This window comes from Microtus oregoni, unplaced genomic scaffold, assembly GCF_018167655.1.
Source record: "Microtus oregoni isolate MIOR12 unplaced genomic scaffold, Mior012 000006F_ref0000085, whole genome shotgun sequence".
In the NCBI taxonomy this organism is placed as follows: Eukaryota; Metazoa; Chordata; class Mammalia; order Rodentia; family Cricetidae; genus Microtus; species Microtus oregoni.
The window spans coordinates 20,563,286-20,574,845 of record NW_024543065.1 but is presented as its reverse complement, the minus strand read 5'-3'; positions in this window follow the sequence as shown (position 1 = coordinate 20,574,845).

Genomic DNA, 11,560 nt, shown 5'->3' with positions numbered 1-11,560 from the left:
GGGGTATAGTAAAAAGGGAGCTGCTTGTTTGTCCCAGCCACCCAGAACTGAAATAATCAAACAGAAACTATATTACTTAAATCACTGTTTGGCCCATTAGTTCTAGCTTCTTATTGGCTAACTCTTACATATTAATTTAACCTATCTCCATTACTCTGTGCATCACCACAAGGTCGTGGCCTACCAGAAAAGTTTCAGCACGTGTATCTCTGGCAGTGGCTCCATGACTTCTCTCTGACTCCGCCTTTTTCCTCCCAGCATCCAGTTTTATCTACCCTACCCAGCTCTTAAAGCCTTTCTCTGCTATGGGCTCAAAGTAGTCTTTTATTAACCAATGGTATTCACAGCATACAGAGAGGAATCCCACATCATCTCTCCTTTTCTGTTTAAATAAAAAAGAAAGATTTTAACTTTTAACATAGCAAAATTAAATATAACAAAACAGGTATCAAGCAAGAATTACAGCTACAATATTTATATCTACTTTATCTCTTATAATAACTAAGGAAAGCTATATTATTACTATCTACTCTTCAATTCCTCAAAGACTTCAGAAGGATAGAATATTACCTAAGTAAACAATAAGTTCATTGTAAGCAACTTTTAAAACTCTAGAATTGACAGAGATATCTTGCTACCTGCATAATCACACAAAGTTTTTTGTACCATTGGGGCATCCATCTTCAGCCCACGGGCCCGTAGCATCCAATAGACTTTTCCATGAAGCAGGAAGTTTCAATGAGAGTTCCACCTATATTGGCAGTTTATTAGTCATTTTCTTCTGTGTCCTGCACAATGTTTGGCAAACTCTTTCATGAATCAGGAACACTGAAGGATTGCATCACCTTTAGGCAAGTTTAGCAGTCATTTCTCTGTGGGTCCTGCATGTCCAGTTAAGCAGTCCAGGCAAGAACAGTTTCTTGCCCGAATGGCTAGCAAACTCTAGAAATGTCCATCTTCCTCTTGAAGTAACTGGTGCTGCCAGGAGCAGACATGTCTCACTGTCATGAAAAGTTCTAAGTTTTTAAAGCATTTTAAATGCCATATTCTGTTAGTCTTTGAAAGATTTGAATAATACGTATTTGAAATACATCTCTGTACATCTAGAAAATCTAACTAACATGACTACAAGTATAACTATTATAGATGATTATCTATTAACCTCTATTTCTTAATTATATATTATACTTATTTTTAAATGAGCTGAAAAAATACAATACCTTAATTAAGAACAGAAATATACATATACAGAATTGACCTTAACTTTGTATCAATAGAGCAAGATCCAAACCAATGCAAAGTACCCATCTCTATAGCATATCCCCATTTAAATGTAAATAAACCTTTATAGACAATATTTGGAAACATAGGTACAGTTATTTCTCTCCAAACTGCTTTCTGGTATTTATTGGGTAAAGTATTTTGGGGAGTGTATTCACAGTGACCTTTGAGGGGGTCTTGGTTAATCAAGCCATATTAGTCTGGAAGCAATCTACAGGTTCTTATCCTCTGTGGAGACAAAAGAACCTCTTTTCCAAAGCAGCATATCCTTAGACCCAAATTCTAGAGTCAAGATACCTTTATAATATACATGCTGGTTTAGCCTAGTGTCCATATAATGAAATTTCTCCCAGTACTTAGTTCCTTCACAGTCAAAAACTTCAAAAAAAATCACAATTATATACATAATCCAGAGACTCTGTGAATTTTCCATCTTCAGGGGGCTTATTCTTTGTTTACTACTTTTAATCTATGATTGCCTTTACTCTGTATAAAGACTTTAACTTATTTTAAACCATTTCCTTTTTTTAACTGTCTGTATTCATTTTTCAACTCTCTATACTCGTTTTCTTCTCTCTCTCTCTCCCTCTCAAGCCTTTGTACATTTATCCAACACTGTGATGCATTTAGAGTTCATTTTCATCTGAATATGTCTTATTGTATATTAGTAGTTCTTTAGTGCCCAGGAATGGTACTTAAAATGCTAAGCACTTCATAAAATTTAAGCTGTGTTATTGCTAAGGAAAATACAGCATTTCATGCTTGCCCTTCACAGGTCAGCATGGCAGAGCTGCTCGCTGCCTCTGAGAGTCACACACACCTCCCACTTCCATGCACACATCTGGTCCAAGTTGCCATCAAGCAAGCTGCAGCATGCTGCTAACAAACCCCACTCAGATACTCTGTAGCTGAACTCCTGCCTGAAAAAGTCAGAGTATGCCCTGACAGCATGGCCCAGAAAGTAGGCATTTCAAAATGGTGTGGCTTTTTTCCTGCTATGGCTGAATCAAGAAAACCTCTCTTAAAGGAGCTATGCCTTGCTTCTAGCAAACAGAGCCCAGCCAACTAATTGCTGCTACCAAACCATGCTTAACTCTGTTCTTTTGTGTCGAGGATTTCTTTTTTAGCTTTCTCAGGTTTAACATGGATTTAGTCCATTATGTTGGTGCCAATTTGTTAGATGAGGGAGTTGCTTATTTGTCCCACCTGCCCAGAACTGAAATAATCACACAGAAACCATATTAATTAAATCACTGCTTGGCCCATTAACTCTAACTTCTAACTAGATAACTTTTACATATTAATTTATCCCATCTCCATTAATCCGTGTCTCATCATGTAGCTTTGGCTTACCAGCTAAAGTTCTGACTTGCATCTGTCTCAGAGGAGCTTCAATGCTTCTCTCTGACTCTAACTCTTTTCTCACAGCATTCTGCTTAGTTTTCCCTGCCTATCTCTGTTCCCCTATATAGTTCTAAAGCTGTTTCTTTATTCATTAACCAATAAAAGCAACACATAGACAGAAGGACTTCCCACATCATTTTCCCTTTCCTGTTTAAATAAAAAGGAAGAACCAGCAACTCTTTTCAGCCCTATCCTCACTGCCTTTGGTGGTAAAAGGAATCATGGACATCAACACAATGGCAGCCATGGCAGGGTCCTGGACCCAGACAAGGCCCCTGGAAGCAATCTAGGCCCAGAGGACACCATAGCACTGAAAGGCAACATAGGATGCTCAGATTTACATGGCCCCAACAGACCTCAACACTTTGACACTAAATGTCCTAGGTTGCAGTCCAAGCTCCTGATGTCTGTGTGGCTCTTGATGACTCTACAGTCTATGCACATAGCAGAGTGGGCACAAAATGTCACCTGTGCACCACACTAGAGCTCACTCTGTTGGCAGGACCATGTAGCCAGGTATTTAAGAATGAGAGCAGAGGAGCTGCATCCCTTCCTCATTTGCCCAGGGACAGCAAGGGTAAGGGAAATGTGCCCCCACCACCCACCCCTTGCAACCAAAAACACGCAGGAGGGCCAAACTCGGGGGCTTGAGAATTGAAGAGCTAGTTTTGTCTTCACCAGGTGACTGGGCTAAACAGTAGAACTGGCCCTGATAGTGTGAGTGTGGGTAGGCTGGACCTGTAATAGAACTAGCCCTGTTCTTTGCTGTCTGCTGCATCAAGTGAGTGAGCCAGGGCTGTGTTGGAGAGCTCTTCCAGACAGCTATGGTGAAGGAAAGTTGGCAGGCTGACCAATTCAGCTACGACCCAGAACCAGAACATGGTCTATGATTTGTCACACACCAACATCCCCCAAATCTATGTACTGTTGGAGCATGTGATGAGGCCAGACCAGCAAATCCAGAGCTACTGGATCTCTATGACACAAGGGAACAATGGGATATTCAAGAGCAGACCCAGTGAGGGTTCAGTATTCAGAGTATAGCAGAAGCCAGTGGCCTCAAACCAGACCAATAAGCATTGCAATGAACACTTACAAGTTAAGATGCATGGACTAAAGGGTATACAGTGTGACTTGCTATTTCACACAACAGCTTCCACGCCAAGACTTTTTTGTTTGTTTTGTTGTTTTTTTCTTTGGAGATATGGCTCAGTGGTTAAGAGCATTGCCTGCTCTTCCAGAGGTCCTGAGTTCAATTCCCAGCAACCACATGGTGGCTCACAACCATCTGTACTGAGATCTGATGCAGGCATACATGGAGGCAGAATGTCATGTATACATAGCAAATAAATAAACTTAAAAAAAATAAATTTTATTTTATTTTGGGGATGGAGGCTGCAAGGACAGAAGGTAGAAATGAGGGGATAGAAAAATGAGTGTAATCAGGATACGTGGTGTGAAATCCACAAAGAATCAATAAAAAGATAAATAAAAAAAAAACCCTACTGGTTTAATTACAAGGTATTAGGATGAAAACAGTTCTATCTGTAACATATCCTCATTAAACCCATGCCATAAAGTCATTTTAATAACTAGATAAAATCTAGGTGAATTTCAAATTCTCAATGGAGAAGGAATTTAATTAATAAAGTAACTGTAGACATTTAAAAATTTACTATATTCGGATCATGAATATGTATGGTAGCAGCATTAGTGATAGTCACCCGATGGGACTAACCCAAGTTGGTCATCACTGCAACCAAATACCCAAGGGCTCCAGGGATTATTTTGGTTTGTTGTTTCAAAACTGCTCTTTTCTAATCTGTGGCAAGGAAAAAGATTCATCGTGGTTCCTGGGTTCAGAGGTTCTAGCTCATGGTTTACTGGCTTTGTTTCAGGAACCATGATGGCACAGAGCATTATGATAGCTTGAAACTTTTGCAGAAGTGTCTCAGTCAAATATTTTGTTGCAATAAGAATAATTTGGTTCCAATAAACTTATACAATATATAGTATTTATGGAGTACCACTAAAAGAAAATTTCTTTTTTTTTATTGAAAAAATTTCCACCTCCTCCCTGCCTCCCATTCCCCCCCTCCCCCCACTCCTTTCCCCCTCCCCCTACTCCTCTTCCCCACCCTCTCCAGACCAAAAAGCAGTCAGGGTTCCCTGCCCTGTGGAAAGTCCAAGGTCCTCCCCCCTCCATCCAGGTCTAGGAAGGTAAGCATCCAAACAGGCTATTCTTGAACCTATGCAGAGCCATAAATGAGAAATATGAAGAAGAAATAGATTTACAGTTTATTAACCTTTCTTTTCTGATTTCATATCATGGAATTTTGTGATATATCATCTATAGATGATATGTTCACTGTTTGTGAAAATTTATTTTAATGACAGCCATTAAAATGTGGTTTAAAAAAAGACCATTCTGACAGTTAAGGGAACCTCTGCAATAAGATTTTGCAATGAGACTGAGCTCAACTCAGAATGTATTATGGCAAAGTTCAGGAAAGGGCCAGTGAAAACCCAATTAGTGAACAACTCAGAAACTCAGGAATGTGAGAAATACCATGAAAACTGACTTAAAGGAATCCTTGCTGAAGCCAGGTCAGGGTAACCTGCTGTCAACTGCATGAAGAGAATGGATAAGGAGCCTAGTTAGATGTTGATGGCCATCAGCCAGGAAGGGTGAAGTGTTCTTGTTAAATGGACTTGGAAAGAATCTTTGCTATAAATTGTATTTGGGATATGCAGATAAAGATCTAGAAGAAGATACATAACCCTGACTAAAGTTAAGCTAAACACAACTGGGCATGGAGGCACACACCTTTAATCAGAGCACTTGGGAGGCAGAGGTAGGTGATCTCTGTGAGTTCGAGGCCAGCCGGGTCTACAAAACCAGTTCCATGACAGCCAGGACTGTTACACAGAGAAACAATGTTTTGAAAAACAAAAACAAAACAAAAAGCAAGCAAAGCGTCTTTCAGACCTATCCTTTGTTTAAGTAGTGAAGAGACAGTCTCTTTCAGTTGAATATGTACAGTCTTCCACCCAATTGGATTTTGCTCACTAAAAACCAACTGAATTGGCAGTTGCCATTTGGTGGTAAACTCTGTTTACTCAGTAGGGTAGCAGTTAGTTATTTTGTGAGGGGAAATCAATGAAAATAAAAGAGCAAAAGTCAGTAGTTGGAAACTCACTTTTTTGAGTACAGAGAACTGGCTGATGATTAATCTCCATATTGAACATCTTTAGAGTAATTGAATGAACCAAAACAGTAAACTCAAATTTGAATATATCAAGGGAAAGTGAGTCTGTATAGCCAAATTGTAGGGTTGGGGCAGAAGTATTAGATGGAAAATTATTGAGAATAAACAGGAAAAATTGGGGGTGATTCTGGCTTAACAGGCCTAACAGGACATTTTTCTAAAGCAGGACAGAGTGATCAGACATCTCATGGAACACTGAGAAAGGCAAGTACTAGTGCTTGCCCATGAATATGATATGAGACAGCTTGCCAATCTATCCTGAGAAGGAAGTAACCAGATGCTGGTGGTCTCAGTAGACTCCTGTCAGCTCCCAGGAAACACACACCCTTCACTCTTCAGAACACGACTAAGGCACTTTTGCCCTTTCCCCTAGCGAAAGTCTCAATTCTATGTGCCTTTATACATATTCTTGCAGTTTAAGAGACTGAATTCTGAGTAAGGATGATGTCTAAGAAAACCTTCATCTGTTGCAGGAAAGAGACCCTGGACTGTCCCTATGGATAGGTAAGGTGAGCAGACATGGTAGGTCAAGATTTGTAAGGCTAAATACTAGAAACAGTCTGGCCACTAAGGCTCAGATCAGTCAGCAATCCACGCTGGAAGACATACTTATCTCTTCTCCTTTGCTGTCTTGACAGCTGCTAAAATAAACCTCAACTGCCTGCTCGCTCTACCTGTCCCCAGTGGGAATTCTATGCTGTGAGGAGCACAAGACCAAGAGTATTTTAAATTTGATGGAGATTCCATGGAATCTGTAACTAATTGCAGTTTAATCCTGTTAACCATGTGACAAGGCTCTTCCTCCATTGGTGTCTTCTTCAATTCCTTGATCTGGTGTCTCTACATGTTCTTTTAGAGATATTTAACTTTCTTGATTAGGTTTATTCTTGGATATTTTTGAAGATATCATAAATAAGGTTGTTTTCCTGATTAACAATGAATGTTTCATTTCCCAAAATCTCAATTTGATCTTTTTCAGTTTTTCTTTTTGTTAAATTACATGTCCCTGACCTCTATTGTCTTATTTCATCCATTCTTTTAATTCATTCAGAGTTTATCCATATCCTCTGACTCCATTGAAAAGTCTTATAATCCCTTTGAATTATTTCACTGGAATTTCATCTACTCCACCCATACTGGAATCTATTGCTATGATTTTAAGTTTTGAGGATCTATATTGATTTCATTTTTTATATTTCTTCTGTTTCTTCACAATGAATTCTGGAATAATCTTCCACTGGATGATCTTAGCATCTTGCATTCTTTCACTTGAAATACTTTCACAAGTCAATACACTCTGCTTTCAAATATTTTCTTTAAGTAGAGAATTTTGAACATCAAGTATCTCATGTTTTTATGTATTAATAAGAGCAATTAATGTGGGAGAAAAGCACAAAGTAGACTTCAGGCACTTTGAAGTTACTTAAAAATTACCTTGTTGTACATTTAACTCTTCAATAGTTAAGTCTTACAATAGTTAGGACTACACTATATGTGTTTTATCGTGATTGCAAGAAATTAATTCATCACACTTAAGACCTTAAAACAGCTTTCTACCTCTCACTAGTATAATAGCTGCCTTGCCTTGGTTTAGGTCCTGAAGTTCTAGCAGTTCCTCAAGTAATTCTTCATTCTGGCCTTCCTTCTCTGAAAATAAAAAGATTTTTTTTCCTAATTACTTTATTTCAAGTATTTCACCCAGTTACAATCTTATTCTTTCATGTGTTTTATATTATACACACTGCGATGTGGTGCTATTGTCTACTTCTGTTTTTTATTAATAACTCTCACTTTCTTGCTCCCTTACTGAGATTAAATGAGCTATGAAAAGGGGGAAATTAAAGATGTTTAACCCATGGCAGAGAAATAGACTAATCTGACAAGCAAAAAAAGAGAACTTATTTCTAGAAGACAAATAGGATTGGGGATTTTGTGAATTGCCAAATAGTTTAAAGTACAACTCAGTGTGTATTCAGTAAAGGGAAGATAAGGCGAGAGTGCTGGCCTGATGGTACTTTCCAGAAAGAGCACTGAACAAAAACAACAGAGTGGGTCCAGAATAAACAGCCCCATCCTGGGGAGCAAGGAGTCTTTTTAAAAGAAAAAAAACCACGCAGGCCTCAATTTACAACTGAAAAATTATTAACAGATTTCCACTAGAATATCATATGATATTAGAGTGTATGGTACAAATAAAGATTATTATTAAATTGTTGAAGTGTAAGTAATTCTGGCAAAGTGAGAGAATTCATTTATGCTCTTTGCTATATTTATTCCTAAATGTGAGTCATCTCATTAGTCTTCACATTTTGCAAAATTATAAACAAATGGAAACATGAGGTCTATTTCTGATTTATGTTTTTGTGAGAAGTTCTAAATTTATGTTCAGTCAGATAATAGGCTCAACAATGGCGGGAAGTGGGGAATGATGGAGATATCTAATTCTCTAAGCCAGCTGTACTTGGAGGAATAACTAGGCCAAGCCAGGTTCAAAAATTTCAATCATGACATTTAATTCATTCTGTTCCACAAGGAAGTAATGATAGCTACTGTATAAGAGCTTAATATGAAGACATGGAACCAAAGGGAAGACCTGGACATTGTAGGGGAAAAATAAGCCTTGGTACTGAAGGTCTTTAGAAGGATCTTGTTATTCCATTGTGAGAAACATTTTACTTTCCCACTGAAGAGTAAGAAGTCAGAGCAAAATACTATATCAAGAGTACACCAAGCTGTACACTTATGGAAAGTATTACTGAAATGATTTTTCCAACAGTCTTCACATTATATGTTTTTCTCCCTTGATTTATTAAGCACCAGGACTGAAAAACGTAACTTGTGAGTTAGAAACCAGGAGATCTTCCTGCAATAGGCAGTCAAACTGAACATTCACACGCCAACTAAATCTACTAACTTCAATTATCACAGAATGAGGATATTTACTAGAGCTGGCTTAACAATGTAACAAAAATAAAGCCCAAACCATACTCTCTGTCAAAGTCATCATAATTTTGGAGATTTAGAATTTTATTCAATGACACAAAAGCGACAGCTCCTTAGAAGCAGTTAGTCTGTGGTAGAGGCAGACGGTAGACACACATTGAGGAAACTGCCGCGCGAGCCTCTAAGGGCAACCGTCAGGTCTTCTCAGATGCCCCTGCTCTCTGCGTGGCATCCAAGTGAAGTTCATCCACTCTATCGATGACGATCCACTTGTACCAATGTAGCACTTGGATCCTCAGAAACTAAGTAAGCATTGGAGGCCATCCTGCACTGAACCAGAACACTGCAACCTTGGGAACGGCTTTGAGCTGCAAACTCACATTGCGATCCCCAGCAAAGAAAACATGGCTCAACTGCACTGACCCGAACACTGCAACCTTTGGAAGGGATCTGAGCTGAAAGTTCACATTGCGCTACCCAGTGCAAAGTAACTATTGGAAGCTCTTCAATGCTGACTCAGAAAACTGTAACCTTCGGGATGGACCTAACTGCTGACTAGCGCTAAGTTAAAGAGATCCCGGTATCATGATATCTCTCTTCTTAAACAACAACCCTGCTAAGATTCCTTACAAGACCATCATCTGTGCCAGCTTGCAGTTTTTGGTTGGCACTACTCTCATCGTGACGGGCTGCCTTCTGCTGACCGGCTGCATCAGCCCCATGGGGACCAGCCGGGTCATTGTAATCCTGATTGTGGGCTTCTTGGTGTTTGTGCCAGGGTGTTACCATCTGATCGTCATCTGTAGATCCTGCAGAGGCTGCCAGAGCTACTCTTACAGTGACCTTACAACTGAGGACTAGCCCACAACAGCAGGGAAGGGGCTTACAGGTGGGACTGAACAAACCTGCAAGGCACTGGCAGGAGGAAAACTGCACCTGGAATGAAAGAATTCTGCAGCTTTATAAATGATAAATAAAATTATGAACATAGTTTACAAGTTCATTCCAAAAGGCAGCTTGAACTTACAGCTAGCCAAAGGTCAAAATATGTCTATTTTAATCCCCTAACATTCCCAAAAACACCTGTTAAAATTTCTACATGGATATTTATAGTCAGAGAACAGCATGAAATCCTGAACCTGTGTGGTAGTGTGGGGATACCACCATTCTATGCAGAATTAAACATACATTTAAAACTCCTGGTTGACAGTTTTACTATGTGGCAACTGGAAAAAGCTAATAACAATTTTGTTATAATAATTGATTTTTAGATTTATGATCCTTTACTTATCTCTTACTTTATAGTCTAGGTATGATTTAGTAAAACCAAATATCATTTGAGTGAAAAATACTATTGCTTTTCTGAGCAGGGGCCCCTTTTGCTTTTAGAACCAAACTTACTTAAATTCAAGATGCAAGCTTTCTTAGCCATGTAGCCTTGGAAAGATTACCTTAAAACAGTGAGAATTTGGAAGCACCGTTCCTACTGTTTGAGATCCTGGTAAGCAAAGTATCTTAGATCAGTGGCATGAGATAGGAATAATCAAAGAAAACTTAATTCTTCTCTGGAAAATAAGCTTCTTTCCTCCCTCTCACCTTATCACTTCTGGCAGGTGAGAGAGCCAGCCTGGGGATCAAAAGAGTGGGAGAGCTGGCCCTGTCCCTCACTGGCTGCAGCACACAGGAGAATAGGCCCTGTACCTCACCTGGGGCATCATAGTAGAGTTGACTGTGTTGGCAAGGATAAAAGTGAACCAGCCCTGAGGGTGTGAGAAAAGGAGAGCTGACCCCACTTCCCTTAGTTGCCATGTGGTGTCAGGGTGAGGGAAAGAAGCCCCTCCTTGCCACCTGTGGCAGATGGGAGAGCAGGTCTGGAGGCCACGAGAGTGGGAGAGCTGGTCCTGTCCCTCCCCAACCACAGCACTCAGGAGAGCAGGCCCTGATCCTCACCTGAGCAAAATAGTAGCGCTAGCCCTGGTGGTGTGGATGCAGGTGAGCTGGCCCAGCTCCTGTTTATCTGCTGCATTGGGTGAGGTAGCCAGGGCAGCGCTGGAGTGCTCACCCTGGTAATGATAATGAGGGAAAGCTGGCAAACTGACAAGCCCAGCTACCACCCAGGCCCAGAATTTGGGCTATGTCTTGGTCCACCCCAACATCCACCAAGTCTATGAACTCTTGGAGCATGTGATGAGTACCTGCAGATCCAGACAGAGCTACTGGATCTCTATGACACAAGGCAACAATGGGATATCCAAGAGCAAACACAGTGAGGGCCCAGTATTCAGGGCATAGCAGAAGCCAGAGGCCTCACAATAGACCAATGAGCATTGCAATAAACACTTACAAGTAAAGATGTATGGACTAAAGAGTGTACTGTGTGACTCGCTGTTTCACATACAGATTCCACACCAAGACCTTTTGTTTTTGTTTTGTGTTTTTCTTTTTGCTTTCATTTTATGTTGGGGTGGCAGTTGCAAGAGCAGAAGGGGAGATGAGTGGGATTGGGGTACATGATGTGAAATCCACAAAGAATCAATTAAGTTTTTTAATAGGCTTCTTTAGAAGAACATAGATCAATTTAACTATAAATTACCAACAAGTTGCTGCCATTCACTTCAGTCTACTAGAGGAGCATCATCCCTGAGGAGAAAGGGACTATTCAT